Raw genomic sequence first — 25,598 nt, forward strand, 5'->3', positions numbered from 1 at the left:
AAATTTAACGGTTTAGGATTTTCACTCAGCATTGTTTCACTTAGGTGTGACTGTACTTGTTTCTCACGGTCTGAACTCGAATATAATGCACTACTGTCTAAAAATCTGAAGTCTGCACTGATTTCATTTAACTGTTTTGGTTGACTGTTGTCTAATACATCCTGAAACATGTCTTTATCAGCTATGTCCTGCTTAAAGTCACTAGTTGAAACTGGTAGGTTCGGCATATGTGTTTCATTGTTCTGATCACGATCCATTTTCTGTAAATTTGTTCATAAATTATAAACACAAGAAAACACTGTCCAAAATGTTCACACAGTACTGCACTGAGAAAATACAAAATTAAATGTTTTAGTTGGTACTTAGCTTATTATCATCCTGGATTGGATAGGTGGCATCAACTTTGGTAATAATGCTTCAACCTTTTACAACCATATATGTCCATAGTGTTACGTTATCCCAAAACTTCTCCACATGTATTATATAAAACTGTATTTAGTTTAAAATCATTCCACTTTGCAACAGAATTATATGCTTTTTGCTCACCTGAAACATAAACACTGTCAGAAATCCAAACATACAAGTATCCTGGTCACAATGGGACCACTGTAACGACCTCCTTTGTTACACACATTGGATGACCATTGATTATAATAATTGTAAACGGAATAAAAATATTGTTGGCTGGGTCTAGTGGTAGTTTTAAAGAAAAAATACACACAGAGAAATCAGTCTTGATTTATATAAAGAGGCTTATAAAAAATATAAATACGAGTATCGCAAGGAGGTAAGGAGAAGGAAAGTAGAGTATATTAGCAAACAGATCAGAAATTCTGATTGTGTCTCAAAGTCATGCTGGGCAGTAGTTAATGATATGAGGAACACTGATTCAAAAACTAAAATTAATAATATAGAGTTAAGTATACATATGATAATTTTTCTGATCCTTATATAGTTAGCAATATATTTAATGATTACTTTATAGATGCTATTGAAAATGATACTTGCATGAAACAGGAGAGGCAGTTTAAATACGATAAGGAAAAGGAGCGGGACTCTTGTAAGGTACCTACAGCAACCATCAAGGACGTAACACAGCTAATTGACAGCCTAAAAAATAAAAGATCAGTTGGATGGGATGAATTTTCTCCTTTTCTACCGAAAAAATGCAAGGGTGAGTTAGCCAGACCATTAGTCCATCTAATAAATTGTGTACTTGAAGAAGGTGTGTTTCCCAAGAAACTGAAACTTGCTATAGTTAAACCTTTATATAAAAAAGGGGAAAGAAAGCAACCACAGAACTACAGACCAGTTGCCTTAACCTCAGTGTTTGGTAAATTAATTGAAAAAAATAATGCTAGAAATCTTAATCGAGCGCTATAATATGAATAACTCAACTTTGTCAGTGAAATTCTGAAAATTCAAAAAAAAGTAATCAGAATAATGAGCAAAGTTAAGCCCAAGGAACACTGCCGCCCCCTCTTTATCAAGCACATGATATTAACTGTGGTGAATCTATACATCTACACAGCACTGCTTTATGTCAAAAGCGACTTAAATGAGTTCGAGACCAGAGAGAACATACATCCCCACAACACTGGAGGCAAACTGGACTTCAACATACCAAGACACAGACTCACAAAGACTGCAAACTCACACAAAATAATGAGTTTAAAACTCTTCAATAAACTTCCAGCATCTGCTCGGTCACTGACCAATAGTATTTTCAAACGTAAGGTTTATGACTGGCTTCTCAAACACCCATTTTATAAGATAACAGAATATTTTGAAATAAGCATTGACATTAGTATATAAGAATATTCCTGAAAGAAAAGGAATTAAATTGTAAAAACTTTACTGTAAAGTTATTGTTAATTGTATATTTAATGTTCAGACCTATTCCACTGTAAGTGGTCAATGGTGAATATACTGAATACTGAATAGGAGATTTCCAACATGGCTTTAGAAGTGGTCGGAGCACCATATCTGCAGCAGTACAGTTTGTACACTTTCTGATGGAGAAAATAAATGAGGGTCACAAAACGGCAGGAGTGTTTTTAGATCTTTCCAAAGCATTTGACAGAGTCTATCATGGCACTCTTTTAAGTAACTTGCGTGTAATGGTGTCAGTGGGAAACTGTTGCTTTCAATAGAATCTTACCTTAAAGATAGACAACAATGCACAGAAGTTGTGTATGATAACGGAGAGGTAATCGAAAAAAGAAGATCAAAGATAAGAAATATAAATTTTGGTGTGCCACAAGGCTCTGTCTTGGGCCCTTCTTGTTTATTTGCTACGTGAATGATTTCCCAAAAGTATTAGACACCAGTCATCGTATTACTATGTATGCTGATGACATCTCTGGGGTTTGCTGGGCATGTAGTAATGATGGCCTAAATTCAGTGATACAGAATTTTGTTGAAAAAGCACAAACACACTTTGAAAAAGAAAACCTGAGGGTCGATATTAACAAAACTAATTTAATTTATTTTAAGGCAAGTGGCTCAAATAAAAATACTGTTGTAAATGAGGACATTCAGGAAAATACGTGTTCAGAATGTAAATTTCTGGGGATATATATAGATGACAGACTTTCGTGGAATCAGCAAATAGATCATATCTGTGGTAAAATAACATCTAGTCTGTATTTACTAAGGAGATTAGTTCTATATCTAGATATTGAAGCAATAAAAATAGTGTATTTTGGGTTGGTGTATCCCATCTATCTTATGGAATTGTATTGTGGGGTGGGTGTAGCCAATACAATATAAGAAGGGTATTTGTATTGCAGAAAAGAGTAATAAGAACTATGGCAAATGTAAGACCCAGAACTTCATGCAAAAACCTGTTTATTAATTTTAATATTATGACTATCTATGCAGTATATATGTTTCAATCAATATTATTAGTTAAAAAAGACAAAAAAGTGACAAACAGGAATATGGAAATCCATGAGTACAATACAAGACACAAATCAGACTTTCATGCAGTGAGCAGAAGATTGAATCTAGCAACAAATACCTCATTCATTAAGGGAGCAATATTTTATAATTCTCTGCCAAACAACCTGAAACAGCTTTCTGGTAGAATTTTTAAAAATGAGTTAAAAAATGGCTTATATTGAAGTGCCCATAAGGTATGGTGCTGACATGATTTGACCTCAGGAATGCTATGTTAAATATACTTAAATGCTCTTTTACTTAATAGCATGTAATCTATACATATTGTGTATCAATAATCTAAATGTAATTGCTGTAGCATTGCCCATGCATGTTAAATACGTGTTTCAAGCTGTAAGATAAATAAATAAATAAACCTTGTTTCTTGAGGATCTCCTTACATCCGTTGCTTGAACTTCTTCTGTCTGGAAGCCAGGTTCTCTTGTAAGTCTGGAAGCCATATAGGTTGATGTGTTTGTAGAACAATGTAGATGACAAAACTGATTCGTATGTAATTTTCATATTTAATAGCCCTAGATGCCTTGCTGCCATAGATTTACAATATTCGCTCAGTGAAATACATTCCATTTGTACACAACTCCAGAAAACTTTACATTTCTCCCTTCCTTCCTTCCCACCACACACACATGCAAGCCAACTGCACCCAGTTAACATCGTTCCAAAGTACAACAGTAAAGATGTATTCATACTAAGATCGAAACATAGAACATAGAACATTAAATCGAAAATAATTTACAAAAAAATGAAATTCTCTCAACAGTACAATACAACAATTACGATAATATAAAATTTATAAACAAAAATATATATCTTTTTATAGTACCATAATTTTATGAAATTTTCATTTTAATCACAGGGGTTAACTGTGTTAGCATGACATATTATACAGTCGAAGTTTAAAACATTTCAAATAAGATTGAAAAAAAATCATAAATTTGTGAATATACGTGGTCCAAACTGCTTATTGCATGTTGCAAGTACAGTTGAGTAGAGTTGACTAGCTCATCCACCTCAGGAAACATCAAGAACAGGCAACTGAAACATATCTTATTAAATTACACTACTGATATCAGACGTCAAAGAATTACAGATTCACACAGAAAATGGAACACTGAAGCCTCATTCCATTATGGTAACCTAGATTAAGGACCCAGATTAGCAGTGATAAAGAAAGAGAGAATATGAGGATTTTGTGCAAATTTCATTGTAATAATTTGGAAAATCCATCATTGACAAGGGTCACTTATACCAACAACAAACATTTAAGAAGACTAATAATACACAGTGTAGTATAGCAAACTGAACTACAAGAATAAAGGTATCTTCAAAAAATGTTTAAAAGAATAATTTAAGAAAATTTGAATGAACAAGGGAACTTTGAATTAAACTTTGTTGTCCATAGCGGCTCAAACAACAACTGTAGTTACGACTGTGTTCAAGTTGTCCTAGATATGTAAATACTAGGAGACTTCATCATTTGTCTAAGAAGATTTCCTGTCTTTGATTGGAGGGCTACAACTGACTCAGCAGTCCACTATGCAGCTACCGCAGCTGACAGTCGGCATGATGGTGGCTCATCTCCATGCACCTTCTGTGGCACAGTTCATTGACATGCTGCATTGACTATGTCTTAGCTACCAATACTTGCCAGCACTGCATTGCAGGAAGCTGTTTTCATCATCCAGTGAGCAGTATTGAGTGCAGTACTGAAATTTTGTGTGCTGTGTTTATGTTCAAATTTCCGAGTTGAATTGGTGTAGAAAGGTAGATAAGAAGTGACACTATTGAAATACTATGTACATATGTATATACTATGTACATATGTATTCTTAGTTAAAGTTGTATGCCAGTTTGGAGTAGGAAGATGGAAGCATTAATGGCTTTCATGAAGGCTCAAGCAGGAAAAATTTGCAAAATTAGGCAAGCTGTCAAATAGTATTAGAACACAAGGACAAGCTATGTTACTTTAAATCCGTCTTGATTGCAAATTTTTTATTATTCATATGACCGGTTTCGGTTCATTCAGAACCATCTTCAGATCTGATATTTAAGTTACAGGAGTAACCCGTCCAATTCAGCAACTTTCACATGTGACGTAGCATGTGAAAGTTGCTGAATTGGACGGGTTACTCCTGTAACTTAAATATCAGATCTGAAGATGGTTCTGAATGAATCGAAACCGGTCATATGAATAATAAAAAATTTGCAATCAAGATGGATTTAAAGTAACATTATAAAATCACTGATTGCTATTATCCCATAAGACATTATGTCTGTTTTTGCAAACAAGGACAAGCATTGTTATATTTGAAATGCCAAGTGGAGGAGGCAGTTACAAAAGCAGATAAAATCTCTAATATAGAAGAGGCCTTATTAATACTACCAAAGGACTTACAACTGAAGTAAATAAACAGTGTTACCTTGTAAGAAATAAAGAGCATTAGCTGTTTAAAGAGATACATGATGAACCTAAGATATTAAATAATCAAAACACAGATATGTGAGAAAGGGTAAAGGTTTTAGTGCTGACTAGTAGGGAATTTAATGAAACTAAAAGTACTCAAGAAACACTGCCTGGTTTAGAGGAAGATGGAAGCATTAATGGCTTTCATGAAGGCTCAAGCAGAAAAAAATTGCAAAATTAGGCAAGCTGTCTAATAGTGTTAGAACACAAGGACAAGCATCGTCAGATTTAAAATGGCAAGTGGAGGAGGCAGCTACAAAAAGAGATAAAATCTCTAATATAGAAGAGGCCTTATTGATACTACCAAAGGACTTACAACTGAAGTAAATAAACAGTGTTACCTAGTAAGAAATAAAGAGCATTAGCTGTTTAAAGAGATACATGATGAACCTAAGATATTAAATAATCAAAAATAAGGGATTAGTAGAGTTGTAAGTACAACAAAAGATTGACTCTGCCAGTGCTGCACATAATTTTGTGGGCGATATAGCACAAAACCAAAAATAATTTCTGTGCTCTGGCAAATACACTAGAGTACATGATGATTGTAAGCATGATTCATAGTGTAATGAAAATTCAAGGGAGGAATTAAACTATGAATGCAATGAATGTTACTATGAGAGTATAATTATATTTATATAATAGAGGGAAACATTCCACATGGGAAAAATATATCTCAAAACAAAGATGATGTAACTTACCAAACGAAAGTGCTGGCATGTTGATAGACACACAAACATATACACAAAATTCAAGCTTTCGCAACCCACAGTTGCTTCATCAGGAAAGAGGGAAGGAGAGAGAAAGACGAAAGGATGTGGGTTTTAAGGGAGAGGGTAAGGAGTCATTCCAATCCCGGGAGCGGAAAGACTTACCTTAGGGGGAAAAAGGGACAGGTATACACTTGCATACACACACACACATATCCATCGGCACATATACAGACACAAGCAGACATATGTAAAGGCAAAGAGTTTGGGCAAAGATGTCAGTTGAGGCGGAAGTACAGAGGCAAAGATGTTGTTGAATGACAGGTGGGGTATGAGCGGCGGCAACTTGAAGTTAGCGGGGGTTGAGGCCTGGTGGGTATCGGGAAGAGAGGATATATTGAAGGGCAAGTTCCCATCTCCGGAGTTCTGATAGATTGGTGTTAGTGGGAAGTATCCAGATAACCCGGACGGTGTAACACCGGGCCAAGTTGTGCTGGCCGTGCACCAAGGCATGTTTAGCCACAGGGTGATCCTCATTACCAACAAACACTGTCTTCCTGTGTCCGTTCATGCGAATGGACAGTTTGTTGCTGGTTATTCCCACATAGAAAGCTTCACAGTGTAGGCAGGTCAGTTGGTAAATCACGTGGGTGCTTTCACACGTGGCTCTGCCTTTGATCATGTACACCTTCCGGGTTGCAGGACTGGAGTAGGTGGTGGTGGGAGGGTGCATGGGACAGGTTTTACACCGGGGGCGGTTACAAGGGTAGGAGCCAGAGGGTAGGGAAGGTGGTTTGGGGATTTCATAGGGATGAACCAAGAGGTTACGAAGGTTAGGTGGACGGCAGAAAGACACTCTTGGTGGAGTGGGGAGGATTTCATGAAGGATGGATCTCATTTCAGGGCAGGATTTGAGGAAGTCGTATCCCTGCTGGAGAGCCACATTCAGAGTCTGAACCAGTCCCGGAAAGTATCCTGTCACAAGTGGGACACTTTTGTGGTTCTTCTGTGGGAGGTTCTGGGTTTGAGGGGATGAGGAAGTGGCTTTGGCTATTTGCTTCTGTACCAGGTCGGGAGGGTAGTTGCGGGATGCGAAAGCTGTTTTCAGGTTGTTGGTGTAATGGTTCAGGGATTCCGGACTGGAGCAGATTCGTTTGCCACGAAGACCTAGGCTGTAGGGAAGGGACCGTTGCCGTCCAAATCAAACCCACCAACAAGCAACAGCACCTCCATTATGACAGCTGCCACCCATTCCATATCAAATGGTCCCTTCCCATTTGAAAACAGCATTAAGCATTTCAGCTTTTGCTTTACTACCCTCAGTTTCAGTTCCTGTATCATTCGCTAGGAACTGGACAGTAACTTTGGTGCCACATGACCAGAATTTCTTTGGGTTCTGTGAAAGATCACTTGACAATATCATGCTGTGGTAGTCATTTAAGGCATGACACATTGCTCTCTTGACAGCCAAATGTGTTTCATTCAGCATCTCTCCATCTATAGCCCTACGCTTTATTTTACACGTGTTATGCAGTAATCTCTCCTTAAGAAATTTCTTTCAGTGACTGCATACCATGGAGGGTCAATCCTCTTATGAACTGCTCTACTGGATTCATATCTACCAAATGCATGGTCAACTATTCTTTTAAACTCGAACCAGAGTTTATCTGTGTGCTCCTGCCCTGTGCTGGAAGTTTCATATGCTTCATTGAGATATGACACTACTGATTTTTTATCTAGTGTACTGAACGTATGTATATTTCTGCTTGTTTTTTCTGTTCTTTGTACTTTGGTCTTCATTGTTGCCACAACTGAATCATGGTAACTGACACCAGTTTTAATGTGGACATCCTCAAAAATGTCAGGTCTATTTGTTGCCATTAGATTCAGTATATTTCCATCATGCCTCTCAGGCCTGACAATGGCTTATTTTAACCTGTCTGTCAAGATACCTTGAGTTAGTGATGCATTACATATGTGACTCAGAACATCAGCTGTAATTGCTCCACATTGTTTTAATATCTTATTAGAGATGTCATCTACTCCAGCAGAACATTTATTTTTCAAAGATTTGATAATTTTACTTATTTCACAAGATGTTGCTAGGTGAAAGTTAATCTGACTAAACTTTTTTAAAAACAGACTGCCTGGCTTTCTCTTTTGAACTGTTCTCAGCAATTTTTTCTCCTACACTTAAGAAATGGTTGTTAAATATATTGCTACTTATGTACTGTTGGTTAGGATGGTCTCGTTCTCTTTAATAGTAATACTACCTACCCCAGTAGTTACTTTTCCTGCCTCCCTCCCAGCAACATTTCATATTGATTTGATTTTATTGCCGGAGTTGTTAATTTATTCTCTAACATACATATTTCTTGATTTCCTAACAACTTTTCTCAGTATGTTACAATAATTTTTATAGTGTAATACTACTTCTGGATCTTTACTGGTTCTTGCTGTTTCATACAGTTTTCTTTTCCTTTCTGAAGACACTTTAATACCTGTAGTAATCCAGGGTTTCTTTGAAAAGTGTGGTGTTACATTTAGTAATTTTCTTTGAGAAACAATGTTCAAAAAGGGATATAAATTTATCAAGAAATATGTTGCATTTATCATTAGCATTTGGCTCATTAACATTTCTTAAGTTTTCTCTGAAGTGCTCTATAGATACTGGGTTGAGTGACCTGACACTTTTACTTAATGGTTTCCGTACTATACGCCTTGTTAGGTTTTGTAAGTTAATCAGTTGTGCATCATGATCTGACAATCCATTTACCACAGGGAAAGCATGTGCTTGTTTTAATCCTCTTTCTGCACAAATACATTTTCTATTAGCATGCTACTGTCCTGAGCTATACGTGTAGGGAAATTCTACATCTATATCTACATCTATACTCCGCAAGCCACCTGACGGTGTGTGGCGGAGGGTACCTTGAGTATTGATTCTAAATTATATGTTGTTAATAATACTTCTAGTTCACTTTTCCTATCAGAATTACTTAGAAAGTTTACATTGAAATCACCCAAGATTAATAACTTTTTCTTTTTGTCTGACAGACAGCATAATAAGGAGTCAAACTTTTTTATGAACAGCTCCCATTCTCCTAATTGGGACCTGTACACTGTTGCTAATATCAAAACTACATTATCTAACTGAAGTTCACAAACCTGAAAGTTCTGATCAACACAAAACTTGCTTACTTCTACAGTTTTACATTTATACCCTTGTCTTATGAAAATGGCAACTCCTCCTTTATCCATCCTAGATCTACAAGTGTAAGATGCTAAATTATACCCACTTTTACTGACACTGTCCATGCCCACAGTTACATGATGTTCCGACAGACAGAGTATATCAATCTCATTATTATTTTTGAGAGCATCTAAACACACTAATAGCTCATCTACTTTATTTTTTACTCCCCTGATATTTTGATGAAGTAAGTTGATACTGCCCTTGGCTTTACCCCTATTTACTGTACATGAAGTTTCTTTTCTTCTATTTATCTTGATTGGCATCTGTCTGGACTTTGGCTTTAACCTAAAAAACCTGTCTGCCTGGACCCATCAATGCGCGAAAGTGAATTTAAAACTCATAAAAGACGAGTTTCCATGGTCGTGTCCACATTGTTTGCGTATGGAGACGGCCGAACTCGTAAGTACCGTGAACTCAAAAGAAGAAATTATTAAATTGCTTCAAAGTGACATTGAAGCGCTGAAGGCGGAAATTTTAGCATTGAAACAAGAAAATTCTGAACTGGTTATTGAAAGAAAATCCTGCGTGTGTAGAAATCAACCCATTACTGAACAAAGTGGCAAACATCCGCATTTGTGTAATACGGCAAATAATACAACAGAGAACTCTGTCAGTGAAACAAGTGATAAGTATAAATGGAAAACAGTTTCCTATAATAAGAAGGGCAAACGTAAAAGTGCAACGAACAAAGAAGATGACAAAAACGATTTTCTGTTAATAGGTGATTCTATATTAAAAAATGTTATTGTGCCGGACTGCAAGGTCGATGTTCGACCTGGAATCCGATCGCATCAGCTCAACAAACACTTTAAGAATGTATTGTCCACGAAAAGAAACACGGGCGAAATTGGTAACAAAACTTTAAGTACCGACGATTACAGAGGTGTCTTAATCCACGTGGGCACAAACTCCATCCGCAGTAACAGTGAGGAAGAAATCGTGAATGAAACGCGGAATCTGATTAGATCGGCGAAAACTGTATACCCAACAGCCAGGCTGGTAATTAGTGGAATCATTCATCGAAGATCGGTAAGTGATACTTACATCAACAGAATAAATACCGGCATTAGGGAACAGTGCAACAGACTCGGTGCAGTATTCATTGACCCAAACAAATTCTTAAACTGCAAGTGTCTGGGAAAAGACGGCCTGCACTTGAATAGATTAGGCTCTGTGAACCTTAGTAAAATGTTCATAGACGTGTGTAAAGTCCTAAGGAGCAAGGGAAACTAATTCATTGTGATAGGGGTGACAAAGAAAAAATTCAAACTGAAAATAAAAAGTTTAGGTACCAAACAAAGGATGCACGCGAAATAACTAAAAGAAAAAATGATCTATTGATGCACTTGAATATAAATGGCTTAGGGGCAGAACTACCAAATCGTAAATTCTCAAAAATCGACGAACTAAAAATTCTGCTTTCAGAATCCGTAAATATTAAAATAATCTGCCTAAATGAACACTGGTTAACAGAAGATAGTATAAAAGTACTAAATAGTATTAATAATTTTAAGGTAGCTGCTAGCTTTTGTAGAATAAGCAAATCTCGTGGAGGCTCCTGCATTCTTGTCAATTCTTCCATAAGTTATACAGTAAGAGATAGTTTTAATTATTTAAATGAAGAGAGCGTGTTTGAAAGTTGCTCTGTAGAGCTGAGTGATCTGAATACATTGGTTATAGCAATCTACAGAATTCCTGGATGTGCGGTAACAAAAGTGTTTTTAACCAAATTCGAATGCCTCCTGGAAAAACTCCAGAAAGAAAGTAAGAAAAATGTTGTTATAGCAGCAGACTTCAACTTAAATGTCTTAGTTGAAAGCAATGATTCCACAAAATTTCGTGACTTAATTCAGAAATCTGGTTTCAAGCTAAATTTTTCTGAAGGCACTAGGGAAAACAGCAGATCAGTGACCTGCATTGATAATATTATTACTAACTACATATTTGACAGTGGAAATAAGCACAAATACTGCTTAGACTTGGGTATTTCAGATCACTCAGCTCTGTTTATTGAGCTCCCAAAAGCAAATAACCTAAAGTCTCCAGAAGTGTGTATAAAAAGGGATCTCAGTAAAAGTAAAATGGATTTATTCCGCAGTAAATTAAGTATAATAAGCTGGCCTGTAGACTACAATAGTTCAAGCTCGGTTAACTATGGCAAATTCTTAAATTGTTTCTTAGAGGTATTTAATGAATCATTTCCTCGTAGATATAAGCAAAAGAAGGTTAATGGTAAACTCAAATGGATTACAACAGGAATAAAGATCTCTAGTGCCAGAAAGAGAGAGCTCCACAATGAGTTAAAATCAAACAGAAATCCAGATTTTGTCATTTATGTCAAACAGTATAAAGCTGTATTTAGGAAAGTTGTAGCGGCAGCTAAAAAAATGGCAAATAATAAATTCATATGAGAACACAGAAATAAGACAAAAGCAGTGTGGTCAGTTGTTCAGTCTGAACTAGGAGCCAAAGTAAAAATTCATGAGATTTTGAAAATTAGACATGAAAATGAAATTATAGTAAACCCTGTTCAGATGTCAAGTTGTTTCAATGAATTCTTCCTAAACGTAGTAAGATCGGATGTGGATATGACATTCTATCAGGGCATCACAAATTTGGAAAACAGCCAGAACACATCTTTTAAACAATTTGAAAAAATAACCCAAAGGGATGTGGAAAAGGAAATATTGTCTCTAAAAAACAAAACCTCACATGGGTGGGATGAAATAACATCATCTGTAATCAAGTATGTGTATGATATTATTTCCCAACCACTGTCAACTATTATAAATCAATCTTATGAACAGGGATGCTTTCCAGAGGTATTGAAATATGGTGAGATCAAACCTCTATTCAAGAAAGGATCGACAGAAGATATGGGGAATTACCGCCCTATCTCTCTCTTGCCGGTCTTCTCTAAAGTGTTTGAAAAGATTGCAGCAAAACAAATTAATAACTTTCTTACTGTAAATGATATAATTTTTAAAAACCAGTTCGGATTCCAACAGGGTAAAAGCACTGCGAACGCTATAAATGAGTTTATCCAAAAAATATGCTCCACGTTAGATAAAGGTAGAAAGGTCACAGGTATATTCTGTGATCTGACTAAAGCTTTTGATTCAGTGAACCATGCATTACTCCTCCACAAATTACAGATGTATGGAATCAGAGACACTGCTTTAAAATGGTTTAGCTCTTACCTGTCAGGTAGGAAACAAAGAGTAATTTTAACTTCAAATGGAACCAATTATTCATCAGACTGGAAAACAGTTCCCCAAGGAGTCCCACAAGGTTCGATATTGGGTCCCTATCTGTTTCTTTTTTACGTAAATGACCTACCACTTGCTATTGATGTTCATTCAGTCTTATTTGCTGATGATACATCAGTTCTAATTGAAAGTGAGGTATCTGAAAATATTCCAGAAAAAGCCAAAAACACTTTAGAAAAACTTGAATCTTGGTTCTATCAAAATGGACTAAAACTAAATGTAACTAAAACCAAAATGATGCAATTTGAAGCTAAATCAGTAGAAAGGAGTGAAATAAAGATAACTTGCAATGATCAGGATATCACAGAAGCAAACCACGTGAAGTTCTTAGGCCTAAATCTTGACAAAAATTTAAATTGGAAGGTACACATAGATTACTTAGCAAATCAACTGAACAACTTAGCATTTGCAATGTGTATTTTGTCAGGTGCCACAAACATAGATACCAGAAAGATAGTTTATCACTGCTACTTTGAGTCAGTTATTCGTTATGGCATAATCTTCTGGGGAAATTCAGCAAATGTCACTAGGCTCCTAGTATTACAAAAGAAAGTAATTAGAAACATGTGTGTTGCAAAAAAACGGGAATCCTGTCGACCACTGTTAAAAAATTTAAAAGTACTATCTATCCCCTCACTTTACATATATGAGATGGTGGTGTTCCTATATAGAAATCAACATACACTAGACAATTTCCGTTTTGACCACAACTACAGCACTCGCCACAGAGATAACTTCAAACTTCCAACACATCGTTTAAAACTTTATGCCCAAACGTCAGAGTATATGGGGTTAAAAATTTTCAATAAAATAAAAGGCAGTAATATATTTAAAATGGAGATTGGTTCACTGAAAAGATTGCTCTTTACTCTCCTGGTGGAAAAGTGTTATTATTCTGTCGATGAATTCATTGAGGACAGCTTCACAATCTGAACACAGGGATTGTAATACATTTATTATTTTATGTACATGTGTAGCTGTAACTTAGAAATGTAAAATATAATGTAAACTTTTGTAATTCTCTTAAAAAAGTGAAAAAAAGTTTCTTTTGTAAACCTTGACATGTCTCCTGTACATCAAATCAAATGATTTGAAAATTGTATGTAATGAGATGAATAAACCACATAACATAACATAACATAACCACAGAGTTTGTGCAAAAGGTTGCTGGAATTTGGACACAGGTTACTTGCTGAATTCTGATTTAATATTTGCAATAAACTGGATGATTGCTAGAGTGCTGGAAGGCAACAGCCACAGGAAAGACATTTCATCACACCATATAACAAAAAATTACTGCTATTTTAATTTGTAAATATGTTAACATTGTCTGTCATTTCATAGCAACATCATGACACAAAAAGCATTAGAGTTTTTTAAACTGAAATAACTATGAAATATAAGTCATGAACTAAGTAGGAGAATCATTAATGTTCAGAGATAATTTAAAAGATCACAGAAAATGTATAATAGGGTCTTAATGTAATTCCTCCACAGTCTTGACAGCTTGTTTCCCACATGGGATTATTTTGTGGAGTAACTCATCAAACCAAGCTGAAGTTTTCTGAGCCCAAAAATGTGCAATATGAATTATTTGTGATGTGAACTCAAGAACATCTGACAGAGGGCTGTTTAAGGAACTGGGGATACTAACTACTGCTTCCCAATACATTTGTTCCTTAATGAAATTTGTCATTACAAATAATCTTTTTTTTCCAAACCAACAGCTCATGGAATCAATACTAGAAATAAGAATAACTTTCACAAAGATTTAAAGTCACTTGCTTTGGTTCATAAAGGTGTCCACTAGTCAGCAATATACATTTTCAATAACATGCCAGAAACCATAAAAAGTTTAACTAACAAAAAAGTTCATTTTGAGAAGAGTCTAAAGGATTTATTGGTGGTTATCTTCTACTCCACCGATGAATTTCTTAGCAGAACTGATTGATGAATGTATGTTACCAGTAATATCACATAATGTGAATATTGTATACAATCTGACTTCTGTACATATTTTGTACAGTTATGTAATCACTGTAAATAAGTGCTTTTTTTTATTTGATGACATGTGGCTACAATAGCCCAAGAATTATCATATGCCACTAAGCGTATTGAACATTTAATATTTGCTGACAAGTTTTATAGTCTTTTAAATGTAAATATGCTTAAGATTTCTTTTTCTTTTAGCATATCTGATCTTATTTTGTAAGTACTTATTGTGTATTCTTGTTTTCTGATGTATTCCACAACCCATAGGATCTCCTCACTATGGATCAATTGGAATGAAAAGTACATCTAATCTTCACCTGGTCCTCCTCAGCCCTCATTGTTGACCTATGATGGCTCCAGCCAAACCTCTATCCATATCAACCATGCTAACTGTCAACAGTGCCACAATGTTATAGTGGCCACCCCTCCACACTAAAAGGTCACTCCCATTTAATCTGACCATCCATAGACTGCACATCTGTAGTGATGAGCAATCCATCTCTGAGTATGCTGTGTGTCTTACCAAGGGGTTCACAGACAGGCACTGTCCTCCAAGCCCAGTCTGCAGACAGATTTCCCATGCCATATCTATGCATACCCCTAATTCTATGACCATCCCCAGGAATCAGCTGCAAAGGAGCATTCTTCTTATCACCCAATGTGAAGCTACACTGAAACAACTGAACCATATTCTCCAACAGACATTAACTATATTTCATTGTGCCCAGACAACCTACACACAATCCTTCCCACCCTTTCCAATTTGGTTTTCATTCACCCACCTATTCTACCTAGCCCCTCTGTCTGCCACACCCCTTGCCACATGGGAAAAATCCCAGTGGAAGACAGAGGAGCAAGACCTGTCCTATACACACACCTATCTCATTGTACTCCAGTCCCATCATAGGGTTATACTATCCTGTTGTAGGCAGGGCCACCTGTGAAAGGAGTCACATCATTTACCAGCTGTGCTGCAATTTCTGCACAGCATTTTATGAACTAGCTATCCACCTAAATGAATGATCCTTGCAGGGTTGAATGAATGCTGCCCCCCCCCCCCCTCCCCCCAAGCAGCAGAATATTCTGCTGAGCATAACATCCTTCATTTCAATAGCCCCTTTGTCACATGTCTACATCTATCCAACACCAGCTGCTCTGTATTATACTGATGGAAGTTGTCCTTGCAACACATCTTTTGATCTCATCCTGTAAACCTCCTGGCCTCTATCTCCGCTAACCCCTGCCTCAAATCCACCTTCACCCCTGGCTCACAACTCTAACGTGATTCATCTTGCACCTACACCCTTGTTCACACTGTCTCCCCTACCTCTGTTCTATCCCACCCACCCAGTCAATTCCTCCACATCACTGTATGCTGCACAAAACTCTCCTGCTTGAGGTCAGAACAAGTACACCAATGCCAGTGTCATATGAAACATATCTATCCCTATTGTGCATTGAACATAGTGGTAACAAAAGAGAAGATGATAAAATGGATGCTGAAGTATTTAATTCTGCTTTCTGAAATTACTTCACAAGACAGTTACTACTTTCAACTATCACATAGATGCAAAAATAAGAAATATAGGAATAAATATGAGTAAAATAGAAAAAAAACTGTAGATGATTGATAGAGGAAAGATCACTGGATTTTAGGTGTTACCCATTGCTTTCAGTACTGAATATGTGGAAGAAATAGCTTATCTTATGGCAACAGTCTATTATTGGTCACCAGCACAATGGAGTATCCCATGAGACTGTAAAAATAACTTGTTATTGCAGGATTTATGGGTCACAGAACAGATCCACAGACCTACAGATCTATTTCAGTGATGCCAGTTTGCTGTAGAATTATGTTGTGCTCACATATGATGACCTATGTGAAGGCATACCAACACTTCTGTTGGAACAATATAGATTAAGCAAGCAATGAATGTGTGGAAGTCAGCTCATTCAGTTAATTCATGAAATCCAGACATCTGTAGATTATAGTGTCCAAGTTGATGCATCCTCTCCTCCTCCCATTCCATCTTCTGGAATGCTTGGAGTAAGTTACATTTAAATCTACACACATATTCCTCAAGCCACCACATGTTGCATGCTACTGATTCCCTTTCCAGTTCCACACACAAATGGAGCAAGGGAAAAACAACTGCCTGTATGCTTCTGTACAACACCTGATTTCTCTTATATTGTATTCATGGCCCTGTACATTGGTGGCAATCTTTTTGCAAATACTTGTTACTTAACTACTCATCTCACAATAATGATGCATCTGCTATTTTGAGGGAGATTTCCTTTTCTCCTGAATTATTAATACTTAGATAAAATTGTACATCACAAGACCTAAGGAGTCCCCAAGTGTCTATGGTAAAAATATATATTTTTAACTAGATAGAAAGAAGAGCTTACTCTTCATTATTAATGGCTACTTTATTAAATACTAATGATGTGGTCCTCCCCTCATGAACCATGGACATTGCAGTTGGTGGGGAGGCTTGCGTGCCTCAACGATACAGATAGCCATACCGTAGGTGCAACCACAACGGAGGGGTATCTGTTGAGAGGCCAGACAAACGTGTGGTTCCTGAAGAGGGGCAGCAGCCTTTTCAGTAGTTGCAGGGGCAACAGTCTGGATGATTGACTGATCTGGCCTTGTAACACTAACCAAAATGGCCTTGCTGTTCTGGTACTGCGAATGGCTGAAAGCAAGGGGAAACTACAGCCATAATTTTTCCCAAGAGCATGCAGCTTTACTGTATGATTAAATGATGATGGCATCCACTTGGGTAAAATATTCCGGAGGTAAAATAGTCCCCCATTTGGATCTCCGGGTGGGGACTACTCAAGAGGACGTTGTTATCAGGAGAAAGAAAACTGGCGTTCTATGGATTGGAGCATGGAATGTCAGATCCCTTAATCGGGCAGGTAGGTTAGAAAATTTAAAAAGGGAAATGGATAGGTTAAAGTTAGATATAGTGGGAATTAGGGAAGTTCGGTGGCAGGAGGAACAAGACTTTTGGTCAGGTGAATACAGGCTCATAAATACAAAATCAAATAGGGGTAATGCAGGAGTAGGTTTAATAATGAATAAAAAAATAGGAGTACGGGTAAGCTACTACAAACAGCATAGTGAATCCATTATTGTGGCCAAGATAGACAAGAAGCCCACGCCTACTACAGTAGTACAAGTTTATATGCCAACTAGCTCTGCAGATGACGAAGAAATTGATGAAATGTATGATGAGATAAAAGAAATTATTCAGGTAGTAAAGGGAGACGAAAATTTAATAGTCATGGGTGACTGGAATTCAAGAGTAGGAAAAGGGAGAGAAGGCAACATAGTAGGTGAATATGGATTGGGGCTAAGAAATGAAAGAGGAAGCCGCCTGGTAAAATTTTGCACAGAGCATAACTTAATCATAGCTAACACTTGGTTTAAGAAAAATGAAAGAAGGTTGTATACATGGAAGAACCCTGGAGATGCTAAAAGGTATCAGATAGATTATATAATGGTAAGACAGAGATTTAGGAACCAGGTTTTAAATTGTAAGACATTTCCAGGGCAGATGTGGACTCTGACCACAATCTATTGGTTATGAACTGTAGATTAAAACTGAAGAAACTGCAAAAAGGTGAGAATTTAAGAAGATGGGACCTGGATAAACTGAAAGAACCAGAGTTTGTACAGAGTTTCAGGGAGAGCATAAGGGAACAATTGACAGGAATGGGGGAAAGAAATACAGTAGAAGTAAAATGGGTAGCTTTGAGGGATGAAATAGTGAAGGCAGCAGAGTATCAAATAGGTAAAAAGATGATTGCTAATAGAAACCCTTGGGTAACAGAAGAAATATTGAATTTAATTGATGAAAGGAGAAAATATAAAAATGCAGTAAATGAAGCAGGCAAAAAGGAATACAAACGGCTAAAAAATGAGATCGACAGGAAGTGCAAAATGGCTAAGCAGGGATGGCTAGAGGACAAATGTAAGGATGTAGAGGCTTATCTCACTAGGGGTAAGATAGATACTGCCTACAGAAAAATTAAAGAGACCTTTGGAGAAGGAGAACCACTTGCATGAATACCAAGAGCTTTGATGGAAACCCAGTTCTAAGCAAAGAAGGGAAAGCAGAAAGGTGGAAGGAGTATATAGAGGGTCTATACAAGGGCGATGTACTTGAGGACAATATTATGGAAATGGAAGAGGATGTAGATGAAGATGAAATGGGAGATATGATACTGCGTGAAGAGTTTGACAGAGCACTGAAAGACCTGAGTCGAAACAAGGCCCCCGGAGTAGACAACATTCGATTAGAACTACTGACAGCCTTGGGAGAGCCAGAACTGACAAAACTCTACCATCTGGTGAGCAAGGTGTATGAGACAGGCGAAATACCCTCAGACTTCAAGAAGAATATAATAATTCCAATCCCAAAGAAAGCAGGTGTTGACAGATGTGAAAATTGTCGAACTATCAGTTTAATAAGTCACAGCTGCAAAATACTAATGCGAATTCTTTACAGACGAATGGAAAAACTGATAGAAGCTGACCTCGGGGAAGATCAGTTTGGATTCTGTAGAAATGTTGGAACACATGAGGCAAAACTGACCCTACGACTTATCTTAGAAGAAAGATTAAGGAAAGGCAAATCTACGTTTCTAGCAATTGTAGACTTAGAGAAAGCTTTTGACAATGTTGATTGGAATACTCTCTTTCAAATTCTGAAGGTGGCAGGGGTAAAATACAGGGAGCGATAGGCTATTTACAATTTGTACAGGAAGCAGATGGCAGTTATAAGAGTCGAGGGGTATGAAAGGGAAGCAGTGGTTGGGAAGGGAGTGAGACAGGGTTGTAGCCTATCCCCGATGTTATTCAATCTGTATATTGAGCAAGCAAGAAAGGAAACAAAAGAAAAGTTCAGAGTAGGTATTAAAATCCACGGAGAAGAAATAAAAACTTTGAGGTTCGCCGAATGGACAGTGTCTTGAAAGGAAGGTATAAGATGAACAACAAAAGCAAAACGAGGATAATGGAACGTAGTTGAATTAAGTTGGGTGATGCTGAGGGAATTAGATTAGGAAATGAGACACTTAAAGTAGTAAAGGAGCTTTGCTATTTGGGGAGCAAAATAACTGATGATGGTCGAAGTAGAGAGGATATAAAATGTAGACTGGCAATGGCAAGGAAAGCGTTTCTGAAGAAGAAAAATTTGTTAACATCGAGTATAGATTTAATTGTCAGGAAGTCGTTTTTGAAAGTACTTGTATGGAGTGTAGCCATGTATGGAAGTGAAACGTGGACGATAAATAGTTTAGACAAGAAGAGAATAGAAGCTTTCGAAATGTGGTGCTACAGAAGAATGCTGAAGATTAGATGAGGAGGTATTGAATTGAATTGGGGAGAAGAGGAGCTTGTGGCACAACTTGACTAGAAGAAGGAATCGGTTGGTAGGACATGTTCTGAGACATCGAGGGATCACCAATTTAGTATTGGAGGGCAGTGTGGAGGGTAAAAATCATAGAGGAAGACCAAGAGATGAATACACTAAGCAGATTCAGAAGGATGTAGGCTGCAGTAGGTACTGGGAGATGAAGAAGCTTGCAAAGAATAGAGTAGCATGGAGAGCTGCATCAAACCAGTCTCAGGACTGAAGACCACAACAACAACAATGATGTGGTCTACTACATGAGTCATTTTACTCTTTGCACACTTGGGATAGAATTAGTAACCATAACTTAAAACTGAAGAAACTGAGTAGATCACATAACTAATGAGGAGGTATTGAATTGAATTGGGGAGAAGAGGAGCTTGTGGCACAACTTGACTAGAAGAAGGGATCGGTTGGTAGGACATGTTCTGAGACATCGAGGGATCACCAATTTAGTATTGGAGGGCAGCGTGGAGGGTAAAAATCATAGAGGGAGACCAAGAGATGAATACACTAAGCAGATTCAGAAGGATGTAGGCTGCAGTAGGTACTGGGAGATGAAGAAGCTTGCACAGAATAGAGTAGCATGGAGAGCTGCATCAAACTGAGTTAACATTTCTAAGAACTAATAAGTGCCTGTGGCACCCAACCTTACATTTATAAGTAAATCTTCACATAACACTTACCTAAATACAGGCCATTATGTAGAAGATAGAGGCCACATAACATACTATTGTATCATGAAACTCCTTTAACTATACCAAGAGTATATATTTTCTGCCAAGTAGGCACTAATGCCTGTGTTTCAGTTTACACAAGTAGTCTCTAACATGTAGGCTGTACCGTCAAGAATCACAAAATCCTAGGTAGACTTTCCAATTTGTCTTTGCTCATAGTTTACAAAATTCATTGGAAAAACAATAGCAATGTTTGATATTGGATAATTAAACTTTACATAAAACTGATGACATCATCTGCCATCTTCATGACTTGATCTTAAGAATTGTTGACAGAGTATACCATTATGAACAATTACATAATGGATTGTTCCAACCACATACAAGATCTGGGGTTACATGTTCCACCTTTTTGCCATCTCTATTCCTGACAATTGTTGGTTGGTTGTGGCTCAGGGACAACGTCTTTAGGTGAGTTGTAGCACTGCTTACAATAATCCTTCTTGCATAAGGTCCTGACTGCTATTCCAGCTACAAAGTCAGAAGAGCAGAGACAACCAGTCAATGTTACAGTCATCTTGTACTTCTGGTGATCGCAGGATGACCTGAGCTAATTTGCCCGTTCTCAAGGGCTAAGAGCTGACCAATTGACTGTAGCAGATAAGTATCAGAGACACTAAGCAGCGCTATCCAGCTATTGTGGTGATGCATTTCAAAGAGTAATTCTGGGAGATACAGAAGAAGTGGATTCAGGTTCATGGTAAAAGTGTATTTCAGCTGAAAAGACAGTTCCATTATAGGCATGACATGGTACATGTAGGTCATGTCATAAGAGCACTCCATGAAGACATACAGTGTATGTGGCATAGTGTATCATCAGTGTTCCTTCAGCTGGATTAACCCTCACAGTACCAAGGGGGAGGGGGTTGTTTATGCTCACATTTTGAAAACCTTTTATCAAGTCATGTATTTTATATTTTCAAATTTTGAATAAGATATTTATTGTTTTTAATTTTTTCTTATGCCAGATTCCATAATGGTTTTAAATTTTTCAGCACAACATAACATAAAAATTTAAGTCTTAATAGTGAATGTGACAGTTTGCAACAAACGTCAGATTCACATTTTCAGGTTCAGGCGTCTTCTTAAGCATTTATATACATTTAAAAGGTATGTAGTGAATAAAATTCAATGACAATTAACCAGAATTTGCAATTTCTAAAATTTTTTTTAGTGGTGCTCGTAAAGCACTCCTTGTCTCGGCATGATGGAAAACACATTATATTTATTTTCAGGTTCAGGAACCCACTTACACACCACCACAGTTTTAAAAAGTGTGTTGTTAATAAAAGTTAAGAATTAACAAAACTTCTTTTTGTGATGGGCGTAAGGCGCAGCCCTCCCCCCCCCCCTCCTCCCCCCTCCTTGATAGTATACACTATACAAAGTGTGTTGGTTCTACTAGGGTTAAGTTGTGATAAATGTGCAGCCTATTTCTGCATCAGGTGGCAGGGCTTAGCCACTGAGGAGGGGAGGAAGGAGCTCATGATGTCATGGAACATAATGGCTGCTTGCTCAGGAACAGCAAGTGGGAAACTGGAGAGTTAGGAAAAGTTAACACCCATGCAGGCGCTCGACTTGTATGCTCCATGGCGGGAGTGTCCTGTAAGTGGGAACGAAAAACATGACTACCTGTTCAGTTCATGCCTTTGTTTAAACAAGCTGAAAACATTGTACACTATTTTGGGTCATACACTCTGCACAAAATTGTCAGTGAGTCTTAGGGTAGGTATGATGTGTCAATTCAAACAAGTACAAGTGAAGGAGATACAGCAGTTTGTGTTTCTTACTCACAGTGCCTGTGATGGTGGGCAGTAGAATGGCGTCATGCGAGCTCATTTATCATATGATAAATGTGTGGTAAATCACTGATGAACTGTCTGGATGATGTCTCTCAACATGACCCTCCCACATAATGAAAGGATTCGTACAAAGAGGATGGTTATGTAAATGGCCATTAGTAACACTAGACATTGACCAACAGAGGTTTTAGACGAGAGAGGAAAGAGAAATTGTACTGTCATTCTGATAGTGGCAGGAACCAAATGGTCTACAGTCCTTCTAAAATACAACATGTAAGTATTAGCAAAAAATTAGCTGCATCTCTCTTTCCTTGGAATACCATAATTCTCTCATTACTACTGCATATAAACTATCAGATTTTAAAGGTTTGAGCTCTAGAGATTTCTGCCTGCCACAGTAAGTTTAAGTGATATCTAGTAAATGGTAACATTTATGAAATGTCTGAAATACAAGGAAGTCAGTACGTATCTACAAAATTTCAAGATGATGCTTCTTGCATCATGCTCTGATTGGACAGAGCTGCCAGTGGTAGTAGTCATGTGTGTATAAGATGTGCCCCTGCAGAAATATTGACCCATGCTGCCTCCATACCCATCCATAATTGTGAAAGCATTGCTAGTGCAGTATGTTGTGCAAGAACTGACCTCTTGGTTATGTTACGTAAATGTTTGATGGGATTCATGTTTTGCAATATGGGTGACCAAATCATTCCCTCAAATTGTCCTCAGTGTTCTTCAAACCAATAGTGAACGATTGTGGCCTGGTAACATGACACATTGTCATCCATAAAAATGAATTCCATGAATGGCTGCAAATGGTCTCCAATTAGCCAAACATATCTGAAATACAAGGAAGCCAGTACGTATCTACAAAATTTCAAGATGATGCTCCTTGCATCATGCTCTGATTGGACAGAGCTGCCAGTGGTAGTAGTCATGTGTGTATAAGATGTGCCCCTGCAGAAATATTGACCCATGCTGCCTCCGTAGCCATCCATAATTGTGAAAGCATTGCTAGTGCAGTATGTTGTGCAAGAACTGACCTCTTGGTTATGTCACGTAAATGTTTGATGGGATTCACGTTTTGCAATATGGGTGACCAAATCATTCCCTCAAATTGTCCTCAGTGTTCTTCAAACCAACAGTGAACGATTGTGGCCTGGTAACACGACACATTGTCATCCATAAAAATGAATTCCATGAATGGCTGCAAATGGTCTCCAATTAGCCAAAGTCAATGATAGGTTCAGCTGGACCAGAGGACCCAGTAAATTCCATGTAAACACAGCCCACATCACTATGGAGCCACCACGAACTTGCACAGTGACATGTTGACAACTTGGGTCCGTCACTTCATAGGGCCTGTGCCACACTCAAACCGTACCATCAACTCTTACCAATTGAAATCACCTCCCCATTTGCCCCACTCCCAAATTCAAACTTGTTAAAGACCTTCTCTCCTTTTCCCAGTCCCTACAGTGAAAACACTTTTTTGCCACCAACCCTACCAATCAGACTCAACCAGAGACCAATATTGAACCTTGCCTAACTCAGTTCACTCCTCCATCCAACTGTGATCCACCCCCACTGCCTCCAAACTAACCCCTGTTAACCTTCCAGAATTTCTTAACCTCGAACCTTGCCTCACCATCATTCCTGAAATCCCTTAACATGCAGACAAACCTTACATCTGCAGAAAGAACTGCAGTCCACCATCTAAATGCTGATCCTGGCCTTATAATCCTACCCGTGGACAAAGGCTCCACCACAGTTGTTTTGAACTGCAAGGATTACGTGACAAAAGAACTCTGTCAGCTGTCAGATACTTCTACCTACAAACCTTGCCACAGTGACCCCATTCCAGTAATCCAGCAGGATCTCCAGCCACTACTCAAATCTTAAGCCCATCCCAGAACCTTTCTCCAGAGTCTGTCTCTCTACTAACCCCTACCACTCCCCGCACTCCTACGTCCTACAAAGTCCATAAACCTACCCACCAAGGATGTCCCATTGTGGCCAGTTACTGTACCTACACTGAGAGAATCTCTGCTCTTGTAGACCAACAAATTCAAACTATTACCTAGAACCTACCCTCCTATATAAAAGATACCAACTATTTCCTCCACTGACTCTCCACAGTTACTATCCCTTTACCACACAGTGCCCTGCTCGTCACTATTGATGCCACCACCTTGTATACTAACATTCCTAATGCCCATGGCCTTACAGCTATTAAACACTACCTTTCCGAATGCCTAATGGATTCCAAACCAACAACCTCCTTCTTAGTTGCTATGACCAACTATATCCTCACCCACAATTACTTCTCCTTTGAAGACTTTACCTACAAACAAATCTGGGGTACGGCTATGGGCAACCGCATGGCAACATCCTATGCCAACCTATTCATGGTCCACCTAGAGGAATCCTTCCAAAAACTCAGAACCGTAAACCCCTCACCTGGTTCAGATTCATTGATGACATCTTTGCTGTCTGTATTGAAGGTGAGGACACCCTATCCACATTCATCCAGAACCTCAATAGCTTCTACCCCATTTGCTTCACCTGGTCCTACTCAACCCAACAAGCCACCTTCCTAGATGTTGACCTCCACTTCGAAAATGGCTACATCAGTATCTCCATCCATATCAAACCTACTAACCACCAGCAATACCTCCACTTCAACATCTGCCATCCATTCCATACCAAGAAGGCCCTTCTATACAGCCTAGCCACCTGTTTGTTGCATCTGCAGTGACGAGCAGTCCCTCTCGAAATATCCCGAGGGTCTCACTGAAGCCTTCACTGACCATAATTATATTCCCAACCTTGTACAAAAACAAATCTTCTGTGCCTTATCTTTCCAGTCTCCCACCACCTCCCAAAGTCCCACCGTCCTGCCATAGAGGAGCATTCCCCTTGTAACTCAGTGCAACCAAGGACTGGAACAATTGAATTACATTCTCTGCCAGAGTTTA

The sequence above is a fragment of the Schistocerca piceifrons genome, chromosome 7 (genome assembly GCF_021461385.2).
Source record: "Schistocerca piceifrons isolate TAMUIC-IGC-003096 chromosome 7, iqSchPice1.1, whole genome shotgun sequence".
NCBI classification, from domain to species: Eukaryota; Metazoa; Arthropoda; class Insecta; order Orthoptera; family Acrididae; genus Schistocerca; species Schistocerca piceifrons.